The sequence below is a fragment of the Lepidochelys olivacea genome (assembly GCF_965140295.1).
Source record: "Lepidochelys olivacea isolate rLepOli2 genome assembly, chromosome: 25".
Classification (NCBI taxonomy): domain Eukaryota; kingdom Metazoa; phylum Chordata; order Testudines; family Cheloniidae; genus Lepidochelys; species Lepidochelys olivacea.
Window position 1 is genome coordinate 3,823,935 of NC_140435.1, and position 19,636 is coordinate 3,843,570.

The following is a 19,636-nucleotide window of genomic DNA, read 5'->3' on the forward strand; positions in this document are numbered from 1 at the left end:
TGTGTGGAAGGTTGGTTTTTTATGAGAGTATCCATTTTTGAGAGCTCATTCTTAATCTTTCCCTGTTTGCTGTGGAGGATGTTGATCAGGTGGTTCTGCAGTTTCTTTGAGAGTGTGTGGCACAAGCTGTCAGCATAGTCTGTGTGGTATGTAGATTGTAATGGATTTTTTACCTTCAGTCCTTTTGGTACGATGTCCATCTGTTTGCATTTGGAAAGGAAGATGATGTCTGTCTGTATCTGTACAAGTTTTTTCATGAAGTTGATAGATTTCCACTCCATACGGTTTGCAAGGGGTATATTGGTTATAGCTTGTGCGCCCAACTCTCCACTGCACTTGGATACAAAGGAGAGGGAGAGCTGTAGGGAGGTGGCATGGTTCTTCATGTAAGTTTTAATTAAAAGCCAGCACTTCTGCTCCCAACAGACCCGGAATTTGTGCCGTTTGAAATTCTGACCCAGGGCAGTGTTTCATTCTAGTTATATTGATAGCGCCCCAAAGTTAAAAAAGCCCTTGCAGGGGGCTGTGGCAGCAAGTGAGACTTTGTAAATGAGAGGGGCCTAAACCAAACCCAACATTCAAATTCTGGGTCTGGGTCTGGGTTTTTTCTCTTTCTTTTCTTTTTTTCCATGTTGCATCTAAAAAAGGGGAAAACAAAAACTGAAGCTTTTTGGGGTTTCAGTATTTTGAAAAAAAAATTCGGATTGTTTTTAAATGTGAATCACACTCACCTTATTTCAGTCGCCAGCTCCTCCACCTTTGTGAGTGGGCTTTTGTGGAGGGAAATGGTGGGTGGCGCGGGGCTTCCTGGGAGGGGATTTGGTGCTGTAATTGAATGTGCCTATTAGTGCCTGTCTGTAGCAAGGTAGGATTGGTTTGCAATGGGTATATTGGTTATAGCTTGTGCTCCCAACTCTCCACTGCACTTGGATACAAAGGAGAGGGGGAGCTGTAGGGAGGTGGCACAGGAGTTGTCTTTGCTACTTTTGATGCCTTATGCCAATGGGGAGTTTCCCTGCACAAGGGGCATTTTCCACTGTGCATTTATGGCCAGAATCCAGCCCCTTTGTGCTGCTGAGTGGCGCAAAGGGGCTGTAGCTGATGAGAAAATCGAGCCTTGTGTCTTTAATCCACAGAGGACCATAAGGAATCTGAGACTGGTGTATTTGGGGTGTGTTTAAATCAAACTAAATTAATATAATGGGCAGAATCCTCAACTCATACTCCAGATCTGAATCCAAATGACCTGTCTCTATAGTGGGCAGAACCAAACCCCAGCTCTGAACTCTCTGGAATTTGAGGGTTCAGAATCCAGATCCAAACTTTCTCCATAATTCTGGGCTTTGAGACTGGCGGTTCCAGTTTGGCCCATTAGAGGAATAGTCTGCACACTTGGCTTCTGGGTTCATACCCCCTAGTACAAACATGACAGAATGATCGTTGTTGAGTTCTTAATAACGTGCAGAGTTTCAGGTTTCACCAATCTTCAGTAGGGTGCACCTCAGCAGAACTAATAATCTGTTTGGTATTTGTTAGACTCTGATGGCCACATGTTCAGTATTAGTAGAGGACGCGGATTGCTGATTAAATCTCTGAATTCATGAAGCTCCCTTTATTAGTCCTCCCTAGTCCAAGCTTTAGAGCCTGCTGTAGCAATCACTGAGATCATTGCTGCCTAGGCTGCAGTGTTTTGGAGGGGAGCTGTCTTGAACAGAGTCCCATACTAATACTACATAAAACTTTGGCAGTGGTCCCAACAGCAGTGTAAACAAACTCTGTATTCTTTCAAAAACACATTTGGCGCCTTATTTTCAAATCTGCAGACCAAGTGCTGTTGGCACAATGCCCATCACCATGGAGCTGTTTACATTTTTTCTTCAGCAGCTGCAGTGGCCTGTTATGCGCCTTGTGCCTGCCCAGGCTGACCTATGGTCTCTGTCAACGTTTCACCCGAGGAAGAGGAAAGAGTTCAGTTTATTCTGTTAAAGAAAAGCCGACTCCACGAGGCGCTGATTGAGGGGTCAGCAGAAGCCTTTGGCAAAGAGCACCACTCTGAAAGGTAAAGGAGGCTCAAACCAGAATTTGTTTTACAGAAAATGTATTTTTACTGAGAGAAACTGGAAGTGCTGGAGTTCCTAAAGGCAGGAACGTTCTTCTCCTACCAGCTGTCTAGTGTAGAGTATACAGTGCAAACACAGCTATGGCCACGTCTATACTACAAATTTTGGTTGACGCAAGTTTTGTCAGTGTACAGCTGCCACTGTTAGTAGATTGCACGGGGCACGCACACTTGGCTGTTTGGATCAACACAGCTCGTACACACCAGGAGCGCTGGTGTCAATGCAATGTGCAGTGCACCACTGTGGCATATGGCAACATCCAGTGCAAAGCCTTTGGGAAAGTTTTCACAATGTGTTGGAGGGTAGAAATGAGCTAGGGATCAAGTTCCTTGAATGCATCATTCTCTATCCAATAATGCCATTCTGATCCCAGATTTTTTGTGCCTTTTTTTAAACCCCACAAACCTATGCAACACTTTTCAGTATCTGCCGTCTCTGACAGAACCCTGGAGTCCTCAGAGCTCTGCTCTGTTCTCATGAACATTGCAAATACAGGACAAATGATCCTCCAGTATTTGCAGACCCATAGGAAGAACTGTAACAATGGGGGATATGATGATTTCTTGGAGGACAGTTTGCTGAGAGAGATTGTGAAAAAAACATTGGTGGTGTTCACAGAGCAGCTACAAATGGTGGAGCAGCACTTCTGGGTCTGAGAAAGGAGCACTGACTGGTGGGATCTCATTGTCATGTAGGTCTGGGATATCAAGCAGTGGCTGCAGAACTCGTGGATGCGCAAGACCACGTTCCTGGATCTGTGCATTGTGCTCGCCCCAGCTCTCCGCGCAGGGACATCAGAATGAGAGCTGCACTGACAGCTGAGAAGCAAGTCACAATCACAATCTGGAAGCTTGCAGTGGTCACTGTTACTCGGGGTTAGTCTGTGCTGGCAATGCTAAACTGCTACTGCAGCAGTGCTTTAACGTGCCTTGTGTGGTCGCAGCACGGAGCTGGGGGAGAGCTCTCCCAGCGCTCTCAAAAAAACACCTCCACGAGGGGCATAGCTACCAGCGCTGGAAGCACAGGAGCACCTGCCAGGCAGTCCTTTCCCCTCCCGCCTGAAAAGCATCCTCCGAGCTGGCACAGGGTAGTGCTCAGAGGCAGGTCAGCATGGGAATGCTGCAGTTGGGGCTGGGCAGGAGAGCACAGGTGCCCAGGAGCCGAGCTCCTATTCTGACAACTGTTAGTGGATCACTAGTTGGCAGGTGGGAATGTTCTAGCTCCAAAGAGACCTGGGGCAAAGTTCAAGACCTGTGCTCCCTGATAGCAAGTGTGTAGAGCCATTACTCATCCCCTGCTACACAGGACTGTCACTCTTCACAATGTGCAGGACATAGTGGATGGACTTGCAGCAATAGGATCTCTGAACTGTGGTGGAGCAAGAGGCAACACACACAAACCTATATTGGCACCAGAGCACCTTGCCACTGAATACATCAACAGGGAACTGGATTTAGACCCTGCATCTCCCACTTCCTAGGTGAGTATCCTAAACACCAGGCCATTGGTTCTCCTGGGTGCGTCTAGCTGTAATAGGTTTCAGAGTAACAGCCGTGTTAGTCTGTCTTCGCAAAAAGAAAAGGAGTACTTGTGGCACCTTAGAGACTAACCAATTTATTTGAGCATGAGCTTTCGTGAGCTACAGCTCACTTCATCGGATGCATACCGTGGAAACTGCAGCAGACTTTATATACGCACAGAGAATATGAAACAATACCTCCTCCCACCCCACTGTCCTGCTGGTAATAGCTTATCTAAAGTGATCATCAGGTTGGGCCATTTCCAGCACAAATCCAGGTTTTCTCACCCTCCACCCCCCCACACAAATTCACTCTCCTGCTGGTGATAGCCCATCCAAAGTGACAACTCTTTACACAATGTGCATGATAATCAAGTTGGGCCATTTCCTGCACAAATCCAGGTTCTCTCACCCCCTCACCCCCCTCCCAAAAACCACACACACAAACTCACTATCCTGCTGATGAGAGAACCTGGATTTGTGCAGGAAATGGCCCAACTTGAAGGGGGACTTGAACCTGGTCTTCCACGTGTGTGTGTTTGGGGTGGGGGGTGCTAATAGTAGGTTACAAGCTATAACAGGGGCACTATTACCTCTCTCTTGTCCTCCTCTAGCCAGCTTTTGAATGGGGCCTGATCCAGCAGGCAGCGTGTAAGCATGCCTGCTTGATCAGGGCCTGCTGGTGAGATAGGTGCTCCTCCACCTAGCATCTCCTGGTTCATGGATCGTCCCTAGGCAGGAGATAGGCATCTGGATGCCTACAGTAAGGCAGAAGTGCATATGCCTAGAGGCAGAAACTTAGGCACTTAGGGAACTTTTACCTTGAAAACTTAGGCACCAAGTGAGTTTAGATACCTACAGGATTCAGCTGCAGGAGTTTTATGGATTGCAGTGGTGCCTAAAACTGGGATTTAGGTGCCTAAATCTGAGGTTTAGGCACCTAAACGCATTTATTGACCTGGGTCTTAATGCTCATTACTTCCATCATTGCTGGAATGAGTTTTGGGCTCCTATGCAGTGATTTCAGATGAGATTTTCAAAGGTATTTAGGTGCCTAAGATAAAGATAGTTGCATATTGCAATTTTCAAAAGTTCCTAAGGTAGAGTTACCATCTTTCAGGTTCCCAAAAAGAGGACACTGCCGGAAGGAAGGGGGGAGTTGGAAGGGGGGCACAGTTGGGGAATGTTGGATAGGATATGGTGCTGGAAGGGTGTATGTGTACTGTGTGGGGATATTTGGTGGGGTGCTGGAGGAGTGTGTGTTCTAGGAGGGGATATTTGAGGGGTGCTTGAGGGGGTATTTGGGGGATGCTGGAGGAGTGTGTGTGTGTACTGGGAGGTACCTGGGAGTGCTGGAAGGGGAACCTGCAACTTCAATCTTGAGATGGGGAGCAGTGTTGCTCCCTCTAACGGTGGCAGGGCAGCTGGTGCAGGCCCGGGACGCAGCGTCATCCATCCATCAATGCCTCCCTGCCTCTCCCCCTCTCCAGGGCTGGGAGCTGGGGCCTGGGTGGCTGTGGCTGCAGTGGAGGGACCATTCTGGACGTGAAGACAGCTCTTTCCAAGCTGCAACATTTGCTCCGCAAAAATCTCGGACATTTCCTCTAAGTGGCTGGTGGCCGCTATGACAATTTTTCTTAAAATACTTAATTAACTTTAGGAAAAAACACTAAATATGCACATATACATGTCCAAATCATAGTAATTGTTTTATGTAGGGTTTTTTTTTGCAGACTCAATAATAATAACATACAGTTGTCTCTATTCTTTACTGGACCTGAAGCAGTATCAAGCGGAGTGCCCCAGGGGTCGGTCCTGGGGCTGGTTTTGTTCAACATCTTCATTAATGATCTGGAGGATGGGATGGATTGCATCCTTAGCAAGTTTGTGGATGACACTAAGGTGGGGGAGAGTTAGATAAGCTGGAGGATAGGGTCCAGAGAGACCTAGACAAATTGGAGGATTGAGCCAAAAGAAATCTGATGAGGTTCAACAAGGACAAGTGCAGAGTCCTGCACTTAGGACAGAAGAATCCCATGCACCGCTACAGACTAGGGACCAAATGGCTCGGCAGCAGTTCTGCAGAAAAGGACCTAGGGGTTACAGTGGACGAGAAGCTGGATATGAGTCAACAGTGTGCCCTTATTGCCCCGAAGGCTCACAGCATATTGGGCTGCATTAGTAGGAGCATTGCCAGCAGATAGAGGGGAGTGATTATTCCCCTCTATTTGGCACTGGTGAGGCCACATCTGGAGTATTGCGTCCAGTTTTTGCCCCCCCTCAGTCCCTTCCCCCCCCAGTACAGAAAGGATGTGGACAAATTGGGGATAGTCCAGTGGAGGGCAATGAAAATGATCAGGGGGCTGGGGCACATGACTTATGAGGAGAGGCTGAGGGAACTGGCCTTCATTAGTCTGCAGAAGAGAAGAGTGAGGGGCGATTTGATAGCAGCCTTCAACTACCCGAAGGGGGGTTCCAAAGAGGATGGAGCTAGGCTGTTCTCCATGGGGGCAGATGACAGAACAAGGAGCAATGGTCTCCAGTTGCAGGTACGGGAGGTCTAGGTTGGATATTCGGAAAAACTATTTCACTAGGAGGGTGGTGAAGCACTGGAATGGGTTCCCTCGGGAGGTGGTAGAATCTCCATCCTTAGAGGTTTTTAAGGCCCGGCTTGACAAAGCCCTGGCTGGGATGATTTAGTTGGGGTTGGTCCTGCTTTGAGCAGGGGGTTGGACTAGATGACCACTTGAGGTCTCCTCCAGCCCTAATCTTCTATGGTTCTATGATCATTGGTGATATTGAAATGCCAGTAGTATTCTGGGAGACCCAGCCTACACCTTGCTCCCCTGACTCATGAAACTGTACACTAGTCACCTAACAGCAAAACGGAAGGATTCACCTACTGGCTCAGCAGGTGCAGAATGACAGTTGAATGTACTTTTGGTCAATTGAAGGGATGCTGGAGATGCTTACTCATTAGACTGGATCTCTATGAGAAAAATATCCCAATCATTATAGCTGCCTGTTGTGTCCCGCAGAATTTCTGTGAGGCAAAGGAGAAAAAGTTGCTACTGGGGTGCAGGGCAGAGGTGGAGCAGCTGTCTGCTGGGTTTTAAAAGCTAGACATAAAGGCCATTACAAGAATGCAGCGTGAGGGCGTCTTTGAAACTGCACTTTAACTGTCAGCCACAGTAATCCGCTGTGCTCGACTGCAATCTGGCCCTGAAGGTTTGTGGGCTGTTAGGAATTGGGTAGTGCTTGGTGTACCTTTAGAAATGTAACTGTGTCTTTTAATTAACCTCTGAATTACGTGATGCTTGCTGTATGTTTACACATATGTACATATGTTTCTGGGTGAAGAAAGGGGCCACTGGAAGCCCGTGACTACAAGAACCAGGCAGAGGAAAAGACTGGCTAGTGAAGGAGAAACAGCTCAGGAGCAGGTCTGCTGAGTTGGAAAATGAAGAAGGGGCACAGCAGCCACTAACAGAAGGTGGGAGGGCCAGGAGGAAGAGAAGAGCGGCTAGCTCTACAAGAAGAGGGGAAGAGTCAATGGAGATAGCCAGAGTTTGGAGCCCCAGGAGGATAGAGGATGACTCACAGAAGATTGCAAGTGAGAACAAAAGACAAGAGGACTTGCAGCCTGAACGGTCAGGAAGAAGGCTGGAGAATCTCATCACCACCAGGAAGAAAGAATCATAGTAAGCAGTTAGTTATAGCTATAACATTCCATTCAATCTCATATTTATTCACACATTTATTCATATTCACACATTTATTCATACACACACACACACACACACAAACAGAGGTTCTGCAAGGTTGTTATAATAGTTACCAGCCTTAGAGCTGCTCATGCCAAGCCACTGGCCAGGTTGCCTGGACATGAGGAGGAAGCAGGGCCTTGTCAGATGCACATCTGATGCTCCTGGAAGTTGGTTTGCAGAATCAGACCCCAAAGTTCTCACTTTCTAGAGTCCATTTTTATAGGAATTTCTTCCTATGCCAGTCTATGGGAATTGCTTCATCATGCTGTTGCTGAATCAATCAGCAGATGGCACATTCCTGACATCTCCGTGCTGCTAGATGTTATCTTGTTCTTTGGTTCTCCCATTCTTGAGGCTGTTGGGTGGATTCCAGTCTGCCCTCCGGCGGTCCTCTGGTTATTTCCACTTGACGCCTTCTTCAGCCGATGGACACTGGATTCTTAGGCTGGCACCTCCCTGATCATTCAGTTATTATCCACACCAAGCATCCATCCACACACATCCTCTATCTCTATTTTAAATCACAATTCTTAACAAAGCAAGATGAATACAACAAAAGGGCGGGGAGTCTCTGGGTGCTGTTTCTGTTGTTACAGAGTATTGCTTTGAGTCTCTCTGTGTGAGTAGTTGTTATTACAAAGAATTGCTTTGAGAACAGACTCTGTCTTAGAATGTACTAACGCAATTAGCAGCTTGCAAGTTTCACACATAGAGGGAGAGAAACAGCACCAAAAACCAAGTACTCTTAATTAGTAATATCCTGGAATTGAAACAATGGGGAATCAAACTCATTTGTGATTTTAATACAGAACTTCTTTAATATGATCCAACACTATAAAGCGGGCTTTTGGGGAGGATTAGCCTGCTAAACCCAGGGTTGTGAGTTCAATCCTTGAAGGGGCCATTTAGGGATCGGGGGCAAAAACTGGGGATTGGTCCTGGTTTGAGCAGGGGGTTGGACTAGATGACCTCCTGAGGTCCCTTCCAACCCTGATACTCTATGATTCTATGTTTGACCACTGGGAGGCATTCACGGACAGAACCTCAAGGGATGGACTTCACCTGAGTAGGGAGGGAAATAGACTTCGGCAGTGCAGGTTGGCAGAACTGATTAAAAGAGCTTTAAATTAGGAATTCAGGGAAAATGTTTGGGAGATACTCATGTAATCTCCTCGCCTGACTCTAATATTGAGCAGGAGGAAAATCAAGTAAAAGAGGATACAGCAATGGGGAAAGGAACAGCAGTGGGTAGGAGAAGGGACATTAAGAGGAAATATAGTGCTGATACCAAAGACACTAACAGTCAGGTAGGCGATACTGGTAGTAAAATGACCGTGTGAGGAATCTGGGTGAAGCCAAGCAGAAGCAACTAAGATGTCTGTACACCAATGCAAAATGGAGCAATTAGAATCACTGATGTAGGAAATGAAACCAGATATTAGAGGGATAACAGAAACATGGTGGAATAGTAGTCATGGCTGGAGTACAGATATTGAAGGGTATGTGCTATTTGGGAAAGACAGAAGTAAAGGTGGTGGAGAAGCTCTGTATATTAATGAGGAGATAGATTGTAAAGAAACTAGAAGTGATGGAATGGATAAAATAGAATCTGGTTTTGGTCAAAATCACTTTGAGGAAGAAAGCCAACAGAGGCTCCAGTGGGCTAGTGCTTGGGGTATGCTACAGACCGCCAGGATCCAATCTGGATATGGATAGAGACCTCTTTAATGCTTTTAATTAAATAAATACTACTGGGAATTGTGTGATTATGGGAGACTTTAATTTCCCAGGTATAGATTGGAGGACAAATGCTATTAATAATGGTAGGGTCCAGATATTCCTGGATGAGAAAACGGACAGATTTCTTCACCAAATAGTCACTGAATCAACATGAGGTGATGCCATTTTAGATTTGGTATTAGTGAGTAGTGAGGACTTCATAGAAGAACTGATCCTAAAGGGCATGAGCTAATTCAATTTAAACTAAATTGAAGGATAGACCAAAACAGATCTGCAACTAGGGGCAAACTTTCATAAATCACTTAGGGAAGTGAACAGGATAGAAGAACTCAAGGATCTGAATGTGGAGGAGACTTGGAATTACTTTAAGTCAAACTTGCAGAAGCTAGCTAGAGCCTGCCTCCCAAGGAAGAGGAAAACATTCATAAGGAAGGGTTGCAAACCAAATTTGATGAGCAAGCATTTTAAACAGGTGATTAAGAGAAAGCAGAAAGCCTACAAGAGTGGACGATGGGACGGATCAGGAAGGAAAGCTACCACTTGGAAGTCAGAAAGTGTAGGGAAAAAGTGAGAACTGCCAAAAGCCAAGCAGAATTGGACCTTGAAAGGAGATTAAAACCAACAGTAAAATGCTCTATACTGATATAAATAAAACGAAAACAAGGAAAGAAGAAGTGGGACTCCTAGAGACTGAAGATGGGGTGAAGATTAAAGATAATCTAGGCATGGCCCAACACCTAAATAAATACTTTGCCTCAGTTTTCAATAAGGGTAATGAGGAGCTGAGGGACAGAACGAGGAGTAATGGTCTCAAGTTGCAGTGGGGGAGGTTTAGGTTGGATATTAGGAAAAACTTTTTCACTAGGAGGGTGGTGGAATCTCCTTCCTTTGAAGTTTTTAAGGTCAGGCTTGACAAAGCCCTGGCTGGGATGATTTAGTTGGGGATTGGTCCTGCTTTGAGCAGGGGGTTGGACTAGATTACCTCCTGAGGTCCCTTCCAACCCTGATATTCTATGATTCTATGAGTCTATGGCAGTGGCAGTGTGGCTAATAGAAATGAGGATATGAAAGTAGAAATTACCACATCTTAGGTGGAATTCAAACTCAGACAACTTATTGGGATGAAACCGGATAAACTCCATCCAAGAATATTAAAGGAACTGGTACATGAAATCATAGGTGCCGACTTCTGCGGGTGCTGGTGGGTGCTCTGCCCTGCCCCCTCCCACGCCTGCGCCCCCCAATTCCAATCCCTTCCCCAAAGTCCCTGGCCCAACTCTGCCCCCTCCCTGCTCCTATTCCCACCCCTTCCCCAAATCCCCACCTCGGCCCCGCCTCTTCCCCACCTTCTCCCCTGAGCGCGCCGCGTTCCCGCTCCTCCCCCCTCCCTCCCAGAGCTTGTTACGCTGCAAAACAGCTGTTTTGTGGCGGCAAGCACTGGGAGGAGAAGCAGGGACGCAACATACTCAAGGGAGGAGGCGGAGGTGAGGTGAGCTGAGGTGGGGAGCTTGGCTGCCAGTACCAATTTTTCCCTGTGGGTGCCCCAGAGCATCCACGGAGTCGGCGCCTATTCATGAAATGGTAAGCCCAATAACAAGGATTTTTAATGAATCTGTAAACTCAGGAGTTGTACCCTATCACTGCAGAATTGCTAATATAGTTCCTATTTTTAAGAAAGGGAAAAAAAGTGATCCAGGAAACTACAGGTCAGTTAATTTGACCTCAGTAATATACAAGGTCTTGAAACAAATTTTGAAAGAGAAAGTATTTAAGGACATAGTAAACTGGGATAAAATACAACATGGTTTTACAAAATGTAAATCATGCCAGATCAACCTGATCTCCTTTGAGAAGATAACTGTTTTTTTTTTACATAGGAAATGCAGTAGATCTAATCTATCTGGTTTTCAATAAGGGATTTGATACAGTTCCACATGTGAAATTATTAGTTAAATTGGAGAAGGTAGGGATTAATATGAGAACTGAAAGATGGATAAGGAACTGGTTAAAGGGGAGACTAAAACACATCATTCTGAAAGTTGAACTGTCAGGCTGGAGGGAGGTTAATAGTGGAATTCCTCGGGGATCAGCCTTGGAACCAATCTTATTTAACATTTTCATTAACAACCTTGGCACAAAAAGTGGGAGTGTGCTAATAAAATTTGCAGATGACACAAAGTTGAGAGGTATTGCCAATACAGAGGAGGCTCGGAATATCATACAAGAAGATCTGAATGACCTTGAAAATTAGAGTAATAGAAATGGAATGAAATTTAACAGTGCAAAGTGCAAGGTCATGCACTTAGGGACTAACAACCAGAATTTTAGCTATAAGCTGGGGATGTATCAGTTTGAAGCGACAGAGAAGGAGAAAAACCTACGTGTATTGGTCGATCACAGGGTCCAGGCTGAGGGGAGATATGATCGCTCTGTATAAATACATGAGAGGGATAAATATCAGGGAGGGAGAGGAGTTATTTAAGTTAAGCACCAGTTTTGACACAAGAACAAATGGATATAAACTGGCCATCAACCTGTTTAGGCTTGAAATTAGATGATGGTTTCTAACCATCAGAGGAGTGAAGTTCTGGAACAGCCTCCCAAGGGAAGAAGTGGAGGCAAAAACCCTAACTGGCTTCAATACTGAGCTTGATAAGTTTATGGAGGGGATGGTATAATGGGACTCTGCCTACAATAGCATGTGGCCCATCGGTGACTGCTAGTAGCAAAAGTCTCCAACTCCTAGAGATGGGACACTAAATGTGCAGCGCTCTGAGTTACTACAGAGAATTCTTTTCCAGGTATCTGACTGGGTCTTACCCACATGAAATTCATAGAATCATAGAATATCAGGGTTGGAAGGGACCCCAGAAGGTCATCTAGTCCAACCTCCTGCTCGAAGCAGGACCAATTCCCAGTTAAATCATCCCAGCCAGGGCTTTGTCAAGCCTGACCTTAAAAACCTCTAAGGAAGGAGATTCTACCACCTCCCTAGGTAACGCATTCCAGTGTTTCACCACCCTCTTAGTGAAAAAGTTTTTCCTAATATCCAATCTAAACCTCCCCCACTGCAACTTGAGACCATTACTCCTCGTTCTGTCATCTGCTACCATTGAGAACAGTCTAGAGCCATCCTCTTTGGAACCCCCTTTCAGGTAGTTGAAAGCAGCTATCAAATCCCCCCTCATTCTTCTCTTCTGCAGGCTAAACAATCCCAGCTCCCTCAGCCTCTCCTCATAACTCATGTGTTCCAGTCCCCTAATCATTTTTGTTGCCCTTCGCTGGACTCTCTCCAATTTATCCACATCTTTCTTGAAGTGTGGGGCCCAAAACTGGACACAGTACTCCAGATGAGGTCTCACCAATGTTGAATAGAGGGGAACGATCACGTCCCTCGATCTGCTCGCTATGCCCCTACTTATACATCCCAAAATGCCATTGGCCTTCTTGGCAACAAGGGCACACTGCTGACTCATATCCAGCTTCTCGTCCACTGTCACCCCTAGGTCCTTTTCCGCAGAACTGCTGCCGAGCCATTCGGTCCCTAGTCTGTAGCTGTGCATTGGGTTCTTCCGTCCTAAGTGCAGGACCCTGCACTTATCCTTGTTGAACCTCATCAGATTTCTTTTGGCCCAATCCTCTAGGTCCTTCTGTATCCTATCCCTCCCCTCCAGCGTATCTACCACTCCTCCCAGTTTAGTATCATCCGCAAATTTGCTGAGAGTGCAATCCACACCATCCTCCAGATCATTTATGAAGATATTGAACAAAACCGGCCCCAGGACCGACCCTTTGGGGTTGGGAAGGAATTTTTCCCAGGTCAGGTTGGTAGAGACCCTGGGGGCTTTTTGCCTTTGTCTGCAGCATGGGGCATGGGTCTCTTGCAGATCTAAACTAGTGTAAATGGTGGATTCTCTGTAACTTGACGTCTTTAAATCATGATTTGAGGACTTCAGTAACAGAGCCAGAGGTTAGGGGTCTATTTCAGGAATGGATGGGTGAGATTCTGGAGCCTGCAATGTGCAGGAGGTCAGACTAGATGATCACAATGGCCCCTTCTTGCTGTAAAATCTATGAGTCTATAACTGGGTGTTTTGTTGAACATATGAGTTCTGTGGTGCAGTACATTTACATGTACTGGGTGTTTTGAGTACCACTATACATTCTGCAATACGTATGAGGAACTAATAAAGATGGGTTTATTTTCAAACAATAGTACTTTATTGAGTGAGACAACAATGCAAAAGAACTCAATGTGCAAATAACAAAGGACATTACAGTATAATGACAGGTTTCAGAGTAACAGCCGTGTTAGTCTGTATTCGCAAAAAGAAAAGTGAGCTGTAGCTCACGAAAGCTCATGCTCAAATAAATTGGTTAGTCTCTAAGGTGCCACAAGTACTCCTTTTCTTTTTGACATTACAGTACTAATTTCTAACATAATTTAATGGAACAAAACTTTAAAATGAGAAAGGCAGCTAATAACAAAATAACATTTCTCTATATTTTGGCTACACAGACACCAACCATGGCTCTAACAGGTCAGTGTAGGTGAAGCTGTGGCTGTCCCCCAGGGTGGAGGGACAGGGTAAGGATGCAATCCATGATGTCCCAGTGAATGTTGGGGAGTGTAGGGAGCTGCCCCCATAAAGTTCTCTGAGGACTGCAAAAGGTGGCGAATCCGTGACTGTTGGACCTGTCGGTCAACTAGAGTCTGCAGCATCTGTGTTTGCTTCCTGAGAAGCCCCATTGTGTCCTCGTGCATCTCCCTCTCCTTTTTCTGCTGGGACTCCTGGGCCTTTCTCCATTTTCTCCTGCTGTCTCTGTCCCTCTCCATGCCATCTGCCAGGCCCGTTGTTTGCAGGGAGGTTCAATGCAGCCCTGGCTTGCAGGACCTTGCTGAATGTACGGAATTGAGGTTACATCTTTTTCTTTTCTGTGTAGCTTGTCTGGGTGGCTTTTCCTCACTATCCTTGAATCTGGGGCTTTTCTATTAAATACATTTTTTGTTTATTTTTACCCCAAGCAGGTCTCTGTTGTGCAAATGGTGTGTGCTGTGTTGTCAGCAATCCCTCGAGGTCGAGGATGATCTCTTTCACAGGTTTTATTTTTCATGGGTCCTTTGGTGACTGAGGAGTCCGATCCTTGAGCCACAGGCTTGTTAGCAGATGTTGCAGGTGGTGTTGGAAGACAGGGTTGTGCCATGATTGCTGTGTGACAGTTGTCTTTCCTTTCTTTTCTGAAGTTTTTCTGTGACCAGGGCAAGGTGATTTTCCTCAGAAGTGGACGTTCCCTCCCTGACAAGTCTTGGCCAGTTATCCCTCTCCTGGACTGCTGTCTCCCAGTGTGTGGTGTCAATGCCACATCTCTTTATGGTTATCTTGAGGGCGTCTTTAAAGCGTTTCTTTTGGCCTCCCCATTTCCTTTCTCCCTTGGTGAGTTGGGTGAACAGCAGTCGTATATCAGATATGCACACACAGTTCCTGCTCCACCTCAGCTGGTGCTGGATAATCAGGGCCTCAACACTGACGATGCTGGCCTCTGTGAGGACACTGACATTAGTGCGATGATCCTCTCGCTTTATGTTGAGGGTCTTTCAGAGAAAGTGTTGGTGGTGGCGTTCCAGGTTTTTCAGATGTTTTCTGTAGGTCACCCAAGTCTCACAGCCATAGAGGAGAGTTGGGATTACCACTGCTTTATAAACTAAAAGTCTACTATGCGTTCTGATGTTGTGATTATTGAACACCAGGCGAGACAGTCTGCCAAAGGCAAGGCTGGCATAACAAATTCCATGCTGAATCTTGATGTCTATGTCTGCCCTCCATGACAGATGGATGCCAAGGTAGGCAAAGTATTCTACATTTTCCAGTTCTTCTTTGTTGATGTAGATCTTCCTCGCTAGCTCTGATCATAGAATCATAGAATATCAGGGTTGGAAGGGACCCCAGAAGGTCATCTAGTCCAACCCCCTGCTCAAAGCAGGACCAATTCCCAGTTAAATCATCCCAGCCAGGGCTTTGTCAAGCCTGACCTTAAAAACCTCTAAGGAAGGAGATTCTACCACCTCCCTAGGTAACGCATTCCAGTGTTTCACCACCCTCTTAGTGAAAAAGTTTTTCCTAATATCCAATCTAAACCTCCCCCACTGCAACTTGAGACCATTACTCCTCGTTCTGTCATCTGCTACCATTGAGAACAGTCTAGAGCCATCCTCTTTGGAACCCCCTTTCAGGTAGTTGAAAGCAGCTATCAAATCCCCCCTCATTCTTCTCTTCTGCAGGCTGAACAATCCCAGCTCCCTCAGCCTCTCCTCATAACTCATGTGTTCCAGTCCCCTAATCATTTTTGTTGCCCTTCGCTGGACTCTCTCCAATTTATCCACATCCTTCTTGAAGTGTGGGGCCCAAAACTGGACACAGTACTCCAGATGAGGCCTCACCAATGTTGAATAGAGGGGAACGATCACGTCCCTCGATCTGCTCGCTATGCCCCTACTTATACATCCCAAAATGCCATTGGCCTTCTTGGCAACAAGGGCACACTGCTGACTCATATCCAGCTTCTCGTCCACTGTCACCCCTAGGTCCTTTTCCGCAGAACTGCTGCCGAGCCATTCGGTCCCTAGTCTGTAGCTGTGCATTGGGTTCTTCCGTCCTAAGTGCAGGACCCTGCACTTATCCTTATTGAACCTCATCAGATTCCTTTTGGCCCAATCTTCCAATTGGTCTAGGTCCTTCTGTATCCTATCCCTCCCCTCCAGCGTATCTACCACTCCTCCCAGTTTAGTATCATCCGCAAATTTGCTGAGAGTGCAATCCACACCATCCTCCAGATCATTTATGAAGATATTGAATAAAACCGGCCCCAGGACCGACCCTTGGGGCACTCCACTTGATACCGGCTGCCAACTAGACATGTAGCCATTGATCACTACCCGTTGAGCCCGACAATTTAGCCAGCTTTCTACCCACCTTATAGTGCATTCATCCAGCCCATACTTCCTTAACTTGCTGACAAGAATACTATGGGAGACCGTGTCAAAAGCTTTGCTAAAGTCAAGAAACAATACATCCACTGCTTTCCCTTCATCCACAGAACCAGTAATCTCATCATAAAAGGCGATTAGATTAGTCAGGCATGACCTTCCCTTGGTGAATCCATGCTGGCTGTTCCTGATCACTTTCCTCTCATGCAAGTGCTTCAGGATTGATTCTTTGAGGACCTGCTCCATGATTTTTCCAGGGACTGAGGTGAGGCTGACTGGCCTGTAGTTCCCAGGATCTTCCTTCTTCCCTTTTTTAAAGATTGGCACTACATTAGCCTTTTTCCAGTCATCCGGGACTTCCCCAGTTCGCCATGAGTTTTCAAAGATAATGGCCAGTGGCTCTGCAATCAAAGCCGCCAATTCCTTCAGCACTCTCGGATGCAACTCGTCCGGCCCCATGGACTTGTGCACGTCCAGCTTTTCTAAATAGTCCCTAACCGCCTCTATCTCCACAGAGGGCTGGCCATCTCTTCCGCATTTTGTGATGCCCAGCGCAGCAGTCTGGGAGCTGACCTTGTTAGTGAAAACAGAGGCAAAAAAAGCATTGAGTACATTAGCTTTTTCCACATCCTCTGTCACTAGGTTGCCTCCCTCATTCAGTAAGGGGCCCACACATTCCTTGGCTTTCTTCTTGTTGCCAACATACCTGAAGAAACCCTTCTTGTTACTCTTGACATCTCTGGCTAGCTGCAGCTCCAGGTGCGATTTGGCCCTCCTGATAACATTCCTACATGCCCGAGCAATATTTTTATACTCTTCCCTGGTCATATGTCCAACCTTCCACTTCTTGTAAGCTTCTTTTTTATGTTTAAGATCCTCTAGGATTTCACCATTAAGCCAAGCTGGTCGCCTGCCATATTTACTATTCTTTCGACTCATCGGGATGGTTTGTCCCTGTAACCTCAACAGGGATTCTTTGAAATACAGCCAGCTCTCCTGGACTCCTTTCCCCTTCAAGTTAGTCCCCCAGGGGATCCTGGCCATCCGTTCCCTGAGGGAGTCGAAGTCTGCTTTCCTGAAGTCCAGGGTCTGTATCCTGCTGCTTACCTTTCTTCCCTGCGTCAGGATCCTGAACTCAACCAACTCATGGTCACTGCCTCCCAGATTCCCATCCACTTTTGCTTCCCCCACTAATTCTACCCGGTGATTGACCGAGGGATGGCTGGTGGAGAACTTTTGTTTTGCCAATGTTCAGAGTTAACCCTAGGCTTTTGTAAGCTTCAGAGAAGCAATTAAGGGCTGTTTGAATATCCTCCTTTGTGCGAATGTGCGACTACAGCACAATCATCTGCATACTGGAGTTTGAGTTATTGTTGCTGCTATTATTTTAGTTCTGGCACGGAGATGAGAAAGGTTGAAGAGGTTGCCGTCAATCCAATATTGGATGCCAATGCCCTGTGGTAGACGGTCTTGGGTTAATGTTTTCATGGCTGCTAAGAAAATGGAGAAAAGGGTGGGTGCCAATATACATCCTTGTTTTACACCAGTTCGGATGACAAAAGTGTGATGTATCATTCCATATTCTTTATGAAAATATGCTTATGATATGAATATGACATAAACTGAGATATACTTTATATAAGATGGCTCATGTGAGATATCATTGAAAAGGTTATGATTTACTGAATGCAATTATCCTATCTGTATGCCTCTATCATTTCTGTATCTGAAATTAGAAATATTGACTATGTATCTGTATTTCAACTATGCTAGTTTGTGTGATGCCCCCTGCTAACACTTCAGGTACAACAATGAAAAAGGTCGACAGTGCTGATGGCCCATCAGCAAGAGACAATGGACTGTAAAAGAGCTTAGTCTTCCTGTGAACCTGTGGGTCAGTGTAGTGGGGCAGTTGCCCCACTTTGGCAGACAAAGGGTTAATGGCAGCCCTTGGAGCGGCTGTGCAGAACCCAGCCAACCAGAGAAGGCTTAGAAGAAGCAGGTCAGGGCCAGGCTGGGCTCTATATAAAGGCTGCAAAGCAGAGGAGACAGGAGTCTCTCCCTGACAAGCAAGGGAGGAGGACCGGCTCCCAGGCATAGCACCTTAGATAGAGCAGTGCTGGGCAGGCTCAGGGAAGCAGAGGGAAAGCTCCAGCCTGATACCTGCCAGGCTGAGGCCCCTGAAAGAAAGGGCCGAGAAGGTGCTAGGGCCAAAGGGAAGTGGCCCAGGGAGCGCAAACAGTAGAGGGGAGAGAAGGAGGGTGGGACATGGCTGCTGCCAGAGGGTCCCTGGGCCAGGACCCAGAGTAGTGGGGGGCCTGGGTCCCTCCCTCCCCCATTACACTGCACCTGGCTGTGGAACAGCATGGCCCGATACAGACTGGCTTGCCACTGAGGCAAGGGGCTAGATTTTGGGGCTGCAGTTGGCCACGAAGGCTGGTGCAGACTGAGGACTGCTGATACACCCCCGGAATGGGGGAGAACAGCACAGGGGCACAGCCGGAGGGCTGTGTCCAGAAGAGGATGCTGCAAGCCAGGGAGCAACACGGGTCCCAGACAGCACCGAAGAGCAGAGCAATGGGCGGGACACCAACTGCAGAGGGCACTCCACGGCTAGGACAGAGCTAATTCCCGGACAACCATCAGGAGGCGCCGTGCCAGTGAGTCAGCAATTTGTTACAGTCAGCTTGTGAAGAATGGCTATGGGGCCCTACGGAATCCGGTGGTCTGGTCACCTGATTCTAAAACATTACCTGGGACTTCTTGTAACTTTCCACTGTAAGGGAAGGAGGGTCAAACTAGGGAAACAAAGGACTCCCACATTATGCAAATCCTATTTAAGGGGGGGGGAGTGAGATAAACCTGATCATGAGTTCTCCCCTACTACCCCACCCAAGATGACTGCTGGAAATAGCTAAGACTGAACTGCGGGAAAGAACTGAATCCAGGCTGGAAGGGTGTCTGGCCTGTGGAGAAGATTTTTAGAACCACATTTAGGGTGAGAACTTACATGGAATCAGTTTCTTTAGTGTATTAAGTTTAGTTTTTGTGCACTGTTTTATTTTCTTAGTAATCTGCCTTGTTCTGTCTGCTACCTCCTTAACTACTTAAAATACACCTGTTATAGTTAATAAATTTATTTCTGGTTTACAATATAACCCAGTTTATGTGATTTCTAACTAAGGGGCAAGAAGTTGTGAACACCCTCCTCCACATTGAGGGAAGAGGCAAATTTCATACAATTTTGGGTTTGTACTCCAAGGTGGGGTGGACATCTGGGTGCTGTGGCAAGTAAGTTTTTTCTCAACAGTCCAGTTACTTTATACATTTTTCTCTGTCTCAGCACATGGATGGGCAGTTCTTAAAATATATTTGGGCAATGATCCTGTGTTGAAATCTCTTTCTAATACTCGCTGGGAGGCACATGCAGTGGCAAAAAGTGCAATTCTGGAGTCCTACTCAAAGATTATGGATGCATTAGAAAGTATAGCAGAAGACCAATCAC

At 46.4% G+C, this 19,636-nt stretch overlaps 1 long non-coding RNA gene across 1 annotated transcript; it reads left to right on the forward strand.

Annotated features, from left to right (window-relative positions):
* The first annotated feature begins 1,923 nt into the window (after window positions 1-1,923).
* LOC311512822 lies at window positions 1,924-19,181 on the forward strand. Its single transcript, XR_014709573.1, has 3 exons — window positions 1,924-2,059; window positions 3,426-3,600; window positions 17,905-19,181. It is a non-coding gene; the product is annotated as an uncharacterized lncRNA (long non-coding RNA).
* Window positions 19,182-19,636: the final 455 nt, after the last annotated feature.